This window comes from Zootoca vivipara, chromosome 14 (assembly GCF_963506605.1).
Source record: "Zootoca vivipara chromosome 14, rZooViv1.1, whole genome shotgun sequence".
Classification (NCBI taxonomy): Eukaryota; Metazoa; Chordata; class Lepidosauria; order Squamata; family Lacertidae; genus Zootoca; species Zootoca vivipara.
The window spans coordinates 3,278,262-3,292,406 of NC_083289.1; the positions used below are offsets into that span (position 1 = coordinate 3,278,262).

A 14,145-nucleotide genomic window follows, 5' to 3' on the forward strand; every position below is an offset into this window, starting at 1 on the left:
CCAGAGGAGGGCAACTAAAATGGTCAAAGGCCTGGAAACGATGCCTTATGAGGAACGGCTTAGGGAGCTGGGTATGTTTAGCCTGGAGAAGAGAAGGTTAAGGGGTGATATGATAGCCATGTTCAAATATATAAAAGGATGTCATATAGAGGAGGGAGAAAGGTTGTTTTCTGCTGCTCCAGAGAAGTGGACACGGAGCAATGGATTCAAGCTACAAGAAAGAAGATTCCACCTAAACATTAGGAAGAACTTCCTGACAGTAAGAGCTGTTTGACAGTGGAATTTGCTGCCAAGGAGTGTGGTGGAATCTCCTTCTTTGGAGGTCTTTAAGCGGAGGCTTGACGGCCATATGTCAGGAATGTTTTGATGGTGTTTCCTGCTTGGCAGGGGGTTGGAGTAGATGGCCCTTGTGGTCTCTTCCAACTCTATGATTCTATGTAAAGCCTGTTACGAAAAACACACATAATTAAAGTGTACAATAAAACTGTTGTGTGTCTTCAAGAGCTGGCGGAATGCCAATATTGATGGGGGCCTCTCATATTTCAGCAGGAGAAGCATTCCACCAGTGAAAAAACCCACCTAGGTGTTACAACAAGCCGATGATAATTGTGTTCAGTAGACCTCCCATTCAGGTTAGCATCTATTGCATTGCAGTCTTAATCCCTGAGATGCTTGCTAATTAGGTTTTGTATCTGGTTTTATATATATAAATACATCAGGCTGTTGGCAGGAGACAAATACTGGAGGCTACATCTTTCTAGCTAGCACCAGATGGACTGGTCTAAATTTGGAACTTTGTTAGTATGTGATGAATTCTGAAATTTTTGAAAGTGTCAGTACTCTTTTGTTCTCCCTGTTTCAGGGGCAGCTTGTAGTTTGATCAGTTGCCTTTGGGAAAGAGAGTGCTGGAGCCTTAAGTTTCCAGACGGTGTTTATCCATTAGACAGCATCAGTCCCCCAGAACCCAACAGCCCTTGTGGCTTTCCAGAGATGTCTCTTACTAGTCACATGCCAAATTCAGTCTCTCTCTCACTGTTTTCCTTAGGTCTTACCCAGGTAGATGCATACAGTACATGTTTTACCAGCTTGTGTTGGTAAGACAATTACGGCCATTCCTAGATCAGGATAGTTTGATCAGAGTTGTCCATGCATTGGTAACCTCATGGTTGGATTACTGCAATGCACTCTTATGCAATGCACCTGCACCAGCTGGCCAAGAGGCTGCAGCTGGTGCAGAACATGATGGCTAGGCTGCTTGTGGGGGAAACCACACCCAGCACATAAGAGTTTACTGGCTGCCAATTTGCTACCAGGCCAAGTTCAAGTTGTTGCTACTAACATACGTCACTATACACATCAGGACCAGGTTACTAGACAGACTGCCTTATCCCTTATCATGCTCCCAGTAGATCACTGCAGTCTTCAAAAAAGTTTCTCCTGCAAGTTCCAAAGATTTCAGAAACCTATTCCGTAGTAACTTGGAGAAGGGCATCTAGTGTGGATGCTGCTGTTCTGTGGAGCAGTATCTCTGTCAATAACCTTATCTGAACTTTTTGGAAATACCGGTAGTTGAAAACGTTTCTGTTCCAACAGGTTTTCCCAGCTGGATAAATGGACCTTTCACTATGAGTGCCCACTTGTTAGGATTTTAAATGAATTATTTAGAATCATAGAATCATAGAGTTGGAAGAGACCACAAGGGCCATCCAGTCCAACCCCCTGCCAAGCAGGAAACACCATCAAAGCATTCCTGACATATGGCTGTCAAGCCTCTGCTTAAAGACCTCCAAAGAAGGAGACTTCACCACACTCCTTGGTAGCAAATTCCACTGTCGAACAGCTCTTACTGTCAGGAAGTTCTGACTGTCAGGAAGTTCCTATTTGTATTTGTGTGTTTAACTTTTTAATTATCCCATGTGTATTCTAGGGGCTATCAGCCATAGAGGCCATTAAGCAAACCCCTTTGGCTAATAAAATGCAGCAGGTTCTTGAGATATCATTTTGCATGTATCCAAAAGGAGTGTTCCCAACACCGGTATTTCTTAGGGAGAGGAGGGTATGCTGTGTGACTGCAGAAATATGACCAGGCCAGTGAGATATTTCTGGGTTGCAGCAAAGCTCATTAATGGGTTCAAGAATATTACTTTGGATGATTTTTGAGTGTTGATATGTAATCAGCACACCCAGAGAACAAAGTTGGATGGGCGGTAGAGGAGAAGGATAAACGAATGCATTCAAAATAAATACAGTAAGCAAACAAACTTGCACGGATCATGAAAAGTGGCTTTTCAGTCCTATATTGCAACAATTTGTGTTCATGTCAAGACTGAGAATTGTTCCTGTTTCTCCCGGCTCCTCGCAAATCTGCAATGTTAAATGGCTTGTTCAGCTGGGCCTGGCATGATGGACCCTTGATCTCTCTGCTGCATTTTGCTGATTATTCTGCTCTGCCTGTCTGTGCTGGGTGTTGAGATTATGATGCTCGCTTGGGCAGCTGCTGTGTCAGCAGTTCTGTTCCTCTGCCACTGGAACATTTCAGTCTCTACTGAGATATGTGTGTGGTACTTGGGATTACTGCAGTACACTCTCTGTGGGGTTTCGGTTGTGCTTGATCTGGAAGCTGCAGTTAGTGCAAAATGCAGCAGCCCAGTTGCTGGCAAGAGTGAGACACTGCTCAGAGATCTGTACCGGTTGCCCATCTGCTACCAGGCCAAGTTCAAGGTGTTGCTATTGGTCTATAAAGCCCTGAACAGCTCTGGTGACTGGTGTGAGGATAATGTGTGTGTGTGTGTGTGTGTGTGTGTGTGTGTGTGTGTGTTGTTTATGCCACCCTGATGTCCATGGAGGAAAGTGTAAGAGGACAAAAAGGCCATTAATAAGCAAATTATCCTCCAGGGATCTCTGGATGGTAATGGCATTTTTATCTTTGTAACTAACCCTGTGAGATAGGCCAGGACACAATAATTAAATAAAATATTGGGGGGGGGGGGTTGGCGGCCCAGGTAAGCCAGGCCCCACATAATTGATCACATGACATGACACACCCACCCCATTTGAATGGCAATGCCCATCAAATTTGGGGGGCCAGGCCTCCTCAAATACTTTATCGGGGAGGCAAAGAACCCTCGGCCCCTTGGAGTTAGCTCCTATGCCAAGTCGGGAGAAGACGTCTCGCCCAGAAATGCCCAGGCCCAGGCCGAGCAGAATCTGCAATCTTTGTCGTCTTAGTCTGATATGTTGTTCTCATGCCTTAAGGAAATGGCTGGGCTGCTGTGGAGACTTGTTAGATTCAGTCAGCTGGAAGAGATTCTGGGCCAACCTGTTGCATCTTGCAAGGTGTTCAGTCTCTAAGGCAGGCTGTGCTTAGAGAGCAGGAGAGGTCTCTGTGCTTTGGGCCATCGCCATTATTTCTATCCCTGCTCGTTTCCATCTTAATGGGTCCCCCCCCATTAGGAATGCTCGTAATGGACATCCGTTCAGCCGGCTGCAAACCTCTTGCCCATTACTTGAGATGAATAATGTATTAAATGCAACCTTGCAGCCGCTTACTTCATGGCCGTGACACACTGGCTCGGAGTGAGCGGCTCAAAGGTTGCAGCCAATCTCCTGTGGCTCAGGAGATGCATTTTATCCCTTCCTAAAGTGGAAGTGTGTTAGCACTGGCGCAGAGGTACATTTTGAGCTGGCGATGTATTATGAAGCACAGCCTTCAAAACTCCAGGAGGCACTATAATTGTGAGCCCTCTGGTGAGTGGCTGGCTGGCTGCCTGGCTGCCTCCCCTTTTGGTTCCCTTTTCCCTCCAATGGCAGAACAGTCCCACTTGCAGCCTTGGTGCCTCCCCTTAACTGTGGTGCCTCAGCCCCATGCAGGGATTGTGGCTGGGCTGTTTCTCTCTTCTCCCTCTGTCTAGGGAGGACTCGCCTGCCTCCAAGAGGAGGAATCCGCAGGGCACATAGCACATACCTATTACTCTCCTTGACTGCTCCTTTGCCCCATCTCTACCCCCCCCACACACATAGTTCCATGTTTCCGACATTTTGATATATGACTAAATCACAATGTTTAGCTGGTGATATATCGTGATGTTGGGAAACAGATATCACCCAGCCAGTCCTAAGTGAAATGGTCAGCAGGTTGGCCTTTGCCTGTGGAAACGTGGATTCACATCCTGGAAGTTCCCTGAGTGACCTTGGGCCAGTCATTGACTGAACCTAGCCTACCTCACTGGGTTGTTGTTGTTGTTATGAGGATAAAGCAGGGTGCCCCCCCCAGACATGCCCTCTTGAGCTCAGGAGCTCCAGCAGATGATGTCCTTGCTTCTGTTCATTCTTGCTCTGCAACACCACAGCTGCTTCACATTATAGAGGAGCTTTGCAAGAGGCAGGCTTTGGGAGCATGTCGTGCTCAGGAGAGGCAGACTGTCCTGGCTTTCCCCAGAGAATCCAGGGGTCTGTAGTTTAGAATAATAAGAGAATTTCTAACCACTTTCTCTCCATCCTAGGACCCCCCCCCCAGGGTTCCCTTGGAAAAGGTGATAACTGTTAAATCAGCTTCAAGGTCCCACCAGACTAGTATTTTCTTTTTGTGTGTATATTCTGCAGCATTATTTATTATTATTATTTATTAAATTTGTATGCTGCCCTCCATTTGAAGATGGCTCACTACATAGGGTGGCTCACTACATAAAAACACAAATTGCAATGCAAGAATAATACATTAGTGGTGGGTAAACACACAATCTAAAAAGCCATTAAGGGCAGGGTGGGGATGGGGTTTTTAGCCATACTTGTGCAGCCATTGTGGGTGATGCTATGGGTCTGATCCTGTGAACCTACACAAGTTTTGGAATTGTGATATTTCGTGTGTGTTTGCCTCAGATGTAATGTTTACTGTCCAGTGGATGACATTCTAAATGTGTATATGTATTTTTTATTAAAAAAATTATTTACTTGTTAAACATCAAGTTGGGTTATACAACATTGCAAAACATCTGCAAAGTGACCTGCATGCCCATTTCCCCCACAACTGTTTCCACTTTTTGGCATCCCTCCTCCAACGCTTTTATTTCAAAAGGTCAAGACTTAACCTAGAGAAATCTAGATGTCTGGAGAAGGAACAAAAATTATGAGGGAGAGTCGTGTCTGTGACTGGCTATGTGCCTGCTTTAGAGTTGTTTGTGCGTTTCTCCCCTCGCCTGATTTTTTGTGGTTTCCCCACCATTTCTGAAAAATTAGGGGGGGGGGGACTGGGATTTCCCCCCATTTTTTCTAGGGTTTACCCCCACCCCCACCCCTTTGCATCTCTAGATGCGCCAAGTGTCTGATTCAGTACTATAGAACAGTTCATATGTGCTTGACATGTAGTATGTATTCATTGATTTATTATTCATTACGCTTACATAGCATCTTCTCCTGGAAGTCACTGCTGGCTGTGTCTTTCTCCAAATGGTGAAGCATCTGCTTTGCATGCAAAGGGTTCTAGGTTCAATCCCCAACATCTCAGGTAGGGCTAGGAAAGTCTCCTTCTTGAAACCCTGGAGAGCTGCTGCCAGTCAGTGTAGGCACTACTGAGCTAGATGTGTTAAGATATCACTGGTTGCTTTGGGAATTTCTCTTGCTAACAAACATTGGGTTTTTCACGAGTGGAAAATTGTGGTGCAAGAGCTCAAGGTTTTTGGAGGCTTTGTTGCACAATAGATTGTGCAGCAAGGGCGTAGCCAGGATCAAAACTAGGGGGGGGCAAGCCATGATCATTCAGGGGCGGGGCCACAAAGTGGGAACGTGGGCGGGGCTACAGGGCCAGCTGGCCTGGCGATATCGTGGCGGCGGCAGCGGCCACCTTGTGCTTCTGGGGCTGGCAACGGCGGCGGCTACCCTGCTTGGCTGGAGAGGACGGGAGGGTCGGGCAGGCAAGAGGGGGTGACAGGGTGGGCGAGGGCAAGGCAAGGCACGGCCGCAGTCACGACGGCTCCGAGGCATTGCTGCATATCAGCATAATATTTCAACCATGTTGTGGGTTCAAGCCCCACCTTAGGAAAAAATTCCTGCATTGCAGGGGGTTGGACTAGATGACCCTTGAGGTCCCTTCCGACTACAATTCTATGATTCTATTGATATATTGCCATAGCATATGCATGATTCTGCTTTCTTGAATTGTCCTAGGCATAGCAGCCAACTCCTAGAGGCCTAGGTGCCTCCCCCCCCAATTACTAGTAAATACCGTATGTGAAAGAGTCATCCCCCCCATGTTGATGGGCTTTCTATGTGGGGCTTATCTGCCCCCCCCATATTTTATTAAGAATGGAAGAGGGAGGGAAGGAAGGAAGAAATAGAGAGAGGGATAACTCATATTTGTGGGTGCCTCTGGGTGATGCTGTGAAGCTGGAACTCTGCAGCAAGAGGATGGGAGGGTCGGGCAGGGGAGAGGGGGTGGCAGGGCAGGCGAGGGCGAGGCAAGACAGGGCCGCAGTCACGACGGCTCCGAGGCGTTGCTGCATATCAGCATAATATTTCAACCATGTTGTGGGTTCAAGCCCCACATTGGGGAAAAATTCCTGCATTGCAGGGGGTTGGACTAGATGACCCTTGTGGTCCCTTCCGACTACAATTCCATGATTCTATTGATATATTACCATAGCATATGCATGATTCTGCTTTCTTGAATTGTCCTAGGCATAGCAGCCAACTCCTAGAGGCCTAGGTGCCTCCCCCCCCAAAAGAAATTACTGGTAAATACTGTATTTTAAAGAGTCCTCCCCCCCCATGTTGATGGGCTTTCTATGTGGGGCTTATCTGCCCCCCCCCCAGTATTTTATTGAGGATGGAAGAGGGAGGAAAGGAAGGAAGAAATAGAGAGAGGGATAACTCACATTTGTGGGTGCCTCTGGGTGACGCTGTGATGCTAGAACTCTGCAGCAAGAGGAAGATACCGGTACACCTGTACAGGAGCCTTGTAAGCAGCTTTCTCTCTGCTTGATTTACAGCAGGCACGTCCAACAGGTAGATTGTGATCTACCAGTAGATCACTGGATGTCTGTGGTAGATCACTGCTAGATCACTGGCACCCCTAAAAAAAGCTCACCCAAATTTTTCCTCCTCCCTAAAAAAAGCTGAACTATGACCTGAAGCCCTAAACAAAAATGGGCCTCCCTCCCTCCTAAAAGAAGCTCAACAAGTTTGACCTAAACCCCCCAAAACAGGGCTTCCCTTCCTTAAAAAAACTCAACAGCTTTGACCTGAACCCCCCAAAAGGGGGTAGATCACTCCCAGTTTTTAACTCTGTGAGTAGATCAGAGTCTCTTGGGAGGTGGCCACCCCTGATTTACAGTATACAGATGCAGGAGGAGGGGCAGACTGGAACACCAATGCTTTTTATAAACATCACTGTGTCTATCATAGCTACAGCCCCCCCTTCTTATTCACTTCCTTTTAGCCTTGCAGGGCCACCTTAGTCAAATTGAATCCTCTGCACCCTCATTAAATCGCCAATAGAACTGTTAATGCGATCCCTGAATGCCCATTAACAACTCCCACTGAATAACAATAGGGTGAATAGGGTGGACCTTGCCTGAAGGGATATTCTGCTCCATTGTCTTAACTGCTTAAGTACTGGTAGCCACTTTGCTTTATTTATTTGATGTGTTTTTGTTACAGCTGTGTTCCCGCCCCCAGCAAGTGGAGAGCTGCTCTTGCTAAAGCAAAGCCCTTTCCACTTCAGTTTTTGGAGGGGCAAAGTATTGGTTATGGTCTGTAAAATACAATAATTTTTTGCTTCTAGGGGGGGGGGCAGCTGCCCCCTCCTGCCCCCCTGTCTACACCCATGTTGTGCAGTCTGTTGTGCAACAAGTTTTTCCTGTTGGCGCTGGGTTCCTCTGTTGCACAGCACTAAAACTCACCCACCAATTAGCACAGGATGCTGTCAGTGGACAGAGAATACAGTACTGGAAAGAGCCTTAGGTTTGCTTAGCAAGTTCACTCTTTGTGCGCTCTCTCTCTCTCTCTCTCTCTCTGATTGCTGTGCTCTTATGGTTCTGTAATCCCTGCTTCAGCAAGTGCATTTAGCACATAAGGATTTTTTATTTGTTCCTAGAGGTGAAAAAGAGCCTTTGGCCAGAAAAGATAAGGGAGCATTTGCAACAGAAGCAGGTCTGTAGACAGATACGGGCTATTAGCATAAAAGCTGTGTCCTGTTGTCTGTTAAGGACCTTTGCTGCCTGTGTCCCTTAACCTCAGCTGTGAATGAAGCAGCTGGAAACATAAATATTGGGCAGCGCCACTGGAAAGCCATTTCCCCCAGGCTATACCTGGCAGTAGCAGATTAGGGTTGCTTTAAGCATTCACTTATCTTCATCTCCCCCAGGGGATGAATAGAGAGAGGCAAAATAAATGGTAAGCAAACTGAAAGGGAATGATAACATTTGACACTCAGTCTTCAGGCAGATAGTGGCCTTTGTTAGTTTTTCAGCTCATCCCATGCTTTGCATGTAATAAGAACATAAGAGCCTGCTGGATCAGGCCATTACCCATCTAGTCCAGTATCCTGATCACAGTGGCCAAACGGATGCCTGTGTGAAACTAGCAAGCAGGATTTATGCACAAGAACCTTCTCCTCTCTTGCGGTTTCCAGCAGCTGGTACCCAGAAGCATGGCTGCCTCTGACTGTGGAGGCAGAACAGAGCCATCCTGGCTAGTGAGTGGCTCTTGATAGCCCTCTCCTCCTCCTCCTCCTCCTCCTCCTCCTCCTCCTCCTCCTCCTCCTCCTCCTCCTCCTCCATGAATTGGTCTCCTCCAAGCTGGTGGCCATCGCTGCCTCCTGTGAGAGGGAGGACCATAGTCTAACTCTGTGCTGCATGACTAAGTATTTTCTTTTATGTACCCTGCTTCTCCAAAAATAAGACGTAGTCATATAATAAGACGTAGCAGGATTTTTAAGCATTCAAGGAATATAAGCCATACCCCGAAAATAAGACATAATGATAGGCGCAGCAGCAATGCCAGCCGCGGCAGGAGGAGAAGGGGGGAAAAAAAGGACATCCCCTGAAAATAAGCCATAGTGTGGGTTTTTTTAAAGGAAAAATAAATATAAGACGGTGTCTTATTTTTGGAGAAACACAGTATCTATTCTGAATCTTCCAACATTTAGCTTCGCTGGATGTCTCTGAGTTCTGGTCTCTATCCACTTTCTCCATGCCATGCATAATTATGTTAATTTCTGTGTCCAGATGAAACTCTTTTTATTTTTATTTTATTTCTTCATTTCTATCCTGCCTTTTCTGCGAAGAGCTCAAGAGGGCATATACTATGTCTCCTCCCCACTCTCCATTTTATCCTCACAACAACCCTGTAAGGTAGGTTAGGCTCAGATACCGTGACTTACCTAAAGTCCACCCAGTGAGCTTCATGACTGAGTGGGGATTCGAACCCTGGTCTCCCAGGTCCCAGTCCACCACTCTAACCACTATGCCATCTTTGCAGCAAGTCAGGATTCTCTGAGTGTGCCTACAAGATGCACACCAAAGTGACATTTTGGTGACTTTTGATGAAGACCCCCACCTTGGGAACCTTTGTGCAGTGTTTGGCATCAACAACTTGAAAGGAAGCTAAACCTATGCCCCAAAATCTCACCAATGTTCTGTTTTGGTCTGCCATCTTGATTCAAAATGGTGCCCAGCACCAGGGTAAGGCGGTTTTGAAGTCTGCCTCCTGCACCTTGGAAACCCTTGTGCCCAGTTTGTTGATGATATCTTGAGATGTGGCAGAACTTGTGCCAAAAAACTAGGCAAAGTCATGCCAAAGTGGCGTTTCGGTCTGCCGTCAGAATGGTACCCAGCATCCACACATCGACACGACCCCCACCCCACCTCAGGAACCCTTGTGCCGAATTTGGTGATGATATCTCGGTAGGTGGCTGAAGAGCAGGCAGATAAACCCCATTCCAAAAATATATAGTGGAAGATGCCTCTTGAGCAGATGTCCTGCCCAGTTGCACAGCTGGAAGTCAGAATCCTTTCAGAGCTACTATTGCACGTCACCCGGAGATCTACCAGTGGATCCATTCCCAGTCTGCCTTCCGCCCACCCATTTGACCAAGGACCAGCTGAGTCTCTGTGTGGGTCCATGTGTAAGCAAGCATGCACTGCAACGGCGATCCTTCTGTGATGCAGCTTTCAGCTTTCTGTCATCTCTCGCCTTTCTTTGGCTCTCTTCTGCTTTTCTGAAGATGAAAAATTGCAGGCACCCTGCTTTTGAAAGAGGTTGTAGGAGCACACAGACAGGTGGTTTAGAAGTTATGGAAAGCAGCCCGCACAATTTAGCTGTCATTAGGAGGGAAAAGGTTAGCTGCTATTCAAACCACAAAGGACTGCAGGTATGCTCCTTGATAATCCCACTTTGCAAAAAATGGAAATGCTCTGCTTGTAGTGATAAAGAGAGAGAGAGAGAGAGAGAGAGAGAGAGAGAGAGAGAGAGAGAGAGAGAGAGAGTTAAGTGCTTGTCCTTAGGAGTTTAGACCAGTTAATCCAGAGATGGCTTTACCACAAGGCAAGGAGAGGTGGTGCCCTCCAGGTCTTGATGGACAGCTGCCATCATCTCAGTCCATTGGCTATGTGCTAATGGGACGAACGGGAGTTGGAGCCCAACAACATCTGAAGGACCAACTTGTTGGCTTCCCCTGGCCTAATCCATGGGCCCAATCTGCTGGAACCCATTCTGCATAAAACCTCTTAGGTGCTGGGTGCAGTTCCTGCCTGAAATTCTAGAGAGCCACTGGCATCCAGGGTTGACAGAAAGGAGACAGATGGACCAATGATCTGACTTGGTACAAAGTGGGTAGAGTGATCTGGGATGAAGGACTCCCTCCAGTAAATGGGTACAGCTGGAGTCTAAGTCAGTGAGACAGTGTGGTGTAGTGGTTAGAATGTCAGACTGGGACCTGGGAAACCACAGTTCAAATCCTCACTTGGCCATGAATCTTGCTGGGTGACCTTGGGCCAATCACTGCCTCTCAGTCTAACCTACCTCACGGGGTTATTGTGAGGAATATAAAAGGGGGAAAGAGCCAGTTATACCACCTTGAGCTCCTTAAATTAAAAAGTGGGTTATTAATGCATTAAATAAATAAGTCAATTTGGTTTCATCTCTTCCAAAATGCTGGAGCATCCAACCCACCCAGTCTAGAGCTGGCGGGGAGCCCCGTAATCATATTACATGACAATGTGAAATCCTTTCTATGATTCTTTTGTATGTCTTATAAGTTAAAATTGAATGATAGGTGGGAGCATTTTAGCATACATTATAAGATCTTGTGATTTTGGTGCTCAATAACTTTTTGTAGTTTGATACCTTTGAGTGCCTGGAGTCCAGCGACCGAGGAGGGAGCACAAGGCCTTCTGCCTCTTGGATTTGTGTGGCTGTCCAGGCTTGTGTGTGTGTTTGTTTCTGGCCGTGTGCTCTCCCTGAGCACATGGTCTGAGGGGGTGGGGGTCCTGTTGAGTCAGGTGACTAGCTGTGGGTGGAGCTAGTCAGTCCCTGGAGTCCAGCTGAGCTTGGGGGACACTCTGTAGGTTTTGTGGGTTTGTCTTTTGGGGGCTGTGTGTGATAAAGTTTGTGTGCTTATTTGTTTCCTTATTTGTTAGTGCGCGCGCAGTTTGACCCATCTTTTAGTTTTAGGGGAGTTAGTTTATTGAGGAAGACCTAGGCAGCTTCTTCTTCTTCTTCTTCTTCTTCTTCTTCTTCTTCTTCTTCTTCTTCTTCTTCTTCTTCTTCTTCTTCTTCTTCTTCTTCTTCTTCTTCTTTCCTGACTTCAAGCTTTTCAAGATGGAGGATAAGGGAACAACTGCAGTCACCTGCAATTCCTGCGCAATGTTTGTATTCTTGCCAAAGGATGTAGGCAGCTACACCTGCAGCAATTGCAAGTTGGTTGCCCTACTAGAAGACAAGGTCCAGCAACTTCAGGCCCGTGTATCTACGCTCCAGAGAATTAAAGAGCTGGAGCTTTTTTTGGATGCAGCAGAGCACCAAGGAGGAGACAGGGGACATCCCTGAGGAGGAGGTCAGTTCCCCAGCACAGGAGCCAGATGTATGGGGGAACGTAACTCATAGAAGTAGAAGGCCCAGGGATCGCTTTGAGTGTTTAGAACTACACAATCGATTTGAAGTGCTCTCTGTTAACATGGAAGATGAAGAACAGACTCCATTTGAAGATCTCTCCCTCATCACAGTTGATCGGAAATATGAAGACGAGCAGCAAAGTCAGTCCTCCGGGAATATGCAGGTGACCTTGGAAGGGACAGCACATGGAAGAATCATGACCAAGCCTATGAGGAGGTGTGTAGTGGTGATAGGGGATTCCCTACTGAGGAGTACAGAAGCAGTGATCTGTGGGCCTGACAAGACATCTTGAGAGGTGTGCTGTCTCCCCGGGGCCAAGATCCAAGATGTAACAGAACGGCTGCAAGGAATCATAAAACCCACTGACAAATACCCCTTCCTTTTGGTCCATGTGGGAACCAATGACACTGCAAGCCATAGCATCCAGGGGCAGGAAGTTGAAGCAATTAAATGCACAAATTGTCATCTCATCTGTCCTCCCAGTTGAACGACGTGGCCCAGGGGGAGAGGATAAAAATAGGGGAAGTGAACAACTGGCTTCGCAAATGGTGCAAGCAGGAACGGTTTGGATTCTTAGATCACGGTCTGCAGTTTCTTGAAGATGGACTTCTGGCAAGTGATGGGCTGCACCTCACAAGGGTTGGGGGGAATGTTTTTGTCATGAATCTCAAAAACCTCATCAGGAGGGCTTTAAACTGACTTATGTGGGGGAGGGAGACAGTGGTCCTGAAGGTAGGAATCTATCAAATGCTGAAGATGACCATCCAAATATCAAGGACCAAATGGAGCAAACAGCATGCAGACCTAGTGGTGGGAGGAAAAAATCCTTAAGTAAGAGACATGGGGGAATGATCAATGGTCTTCAATGTCTGTATACTAATGCACAGAGCATGGGAAATAAACAAGATGAACTTGAGCTCTTGGTACAGCAAACTAAAAATGACATAATAGGCATCACTGAAACCTGGTGGGATGAGTCTCATGATTGGAATGTAGTAATAGAGGGATACAATCTATTTCAGAGAAATAGACCAAAAAAGGAAAGGAGGAAGAGTGGTGTTATATGTCAGGGATGTATATACCTGTGAAGAGATCCAGGATTTAAAACATCAAAGCCATATTGAGAGTATCTGGGTCAAAATTAAGGGAGAGAAAAATAACAGTGATCTCATTGTGGGAGTTTACTATAGATCCCCAAGCCAAACTGAGGACACAGATAATGCCTTCCTGGAACAGATGGCCAACCATTCAAAAGGAAGTGAGATAGTAGTAATGGGGGATTTCAACTATCCTGATATTTGTTGGATGTCAAACTCAGTCAAGAGCATAAGGTCAAACAGATTCCTCACTGGCGTTGCAGACAACTTCATTGTCCAGAAAGTGGGAGAAGCAACAAGAGGATCAGCCATTTTAGATCTGATCCTGACCAATAGTGATGACCTGGTTAGTGGAGTAGAAGTGGCAGGATCATTAGGTGGGAGTGACCATGCTCTTCTGGAGTTTATTATACAGCAGAAAGGAGCAACCTAGCATACTAAGACTCAAATTCTAGATTTTAAGAAAGCCGACTTCAGAAAACTTAGGGAAACGCTGGGTGAGATCCCATGGATAGTAATACTAAAAGGGAAGGGAGTTCATGATGGTTGGGAGTTTGTTAAAAGGGAGATATTAAAAGCACAACTTCAGGCAATACCAATGAGACGGAAACATGGAAGGTGCCCAAAGAAGCCAGGGTGGCTATCTAAAGAACTTTTAACTAAGCTAAGATTTAAAAGGGATATGTACAAAAAATGGAAAAGGGGGGAAACCACCAGAGAGGAATTCAAACCAGTAGCCAGCACGTGTAGAGACAAAGTCAGAAAAGTTAAAGCACAGCGATACTGACACGAGAGTCAGAGTGGGCCTAAATGGCTGCTTGTCTCATCTGAAGAAGTGTGCATGCACACGAAAGCTCATACCAAAATAAAAACTTAGTTGGTCTTTAAGGTGCTACTGAAGGAATTTTTTTATTTTACTTCAATCTATCAAGTTAAACTA

General features: G+C 46.4%; 1 protein-coding gene across 1 annotated transcript in view; it reads left to right on the forward strand.

The window, feature by feature from the left end:
* The window catches only part of ENTREP2 (endosomal transmembrane epsin interactor 2), a 156,784-nt gene that overhangs the window by 8,448 nt on the left and 134,191 nt on the right, over positions 1–14,145 (forward strand). The window lies entirely within an intron of this gene.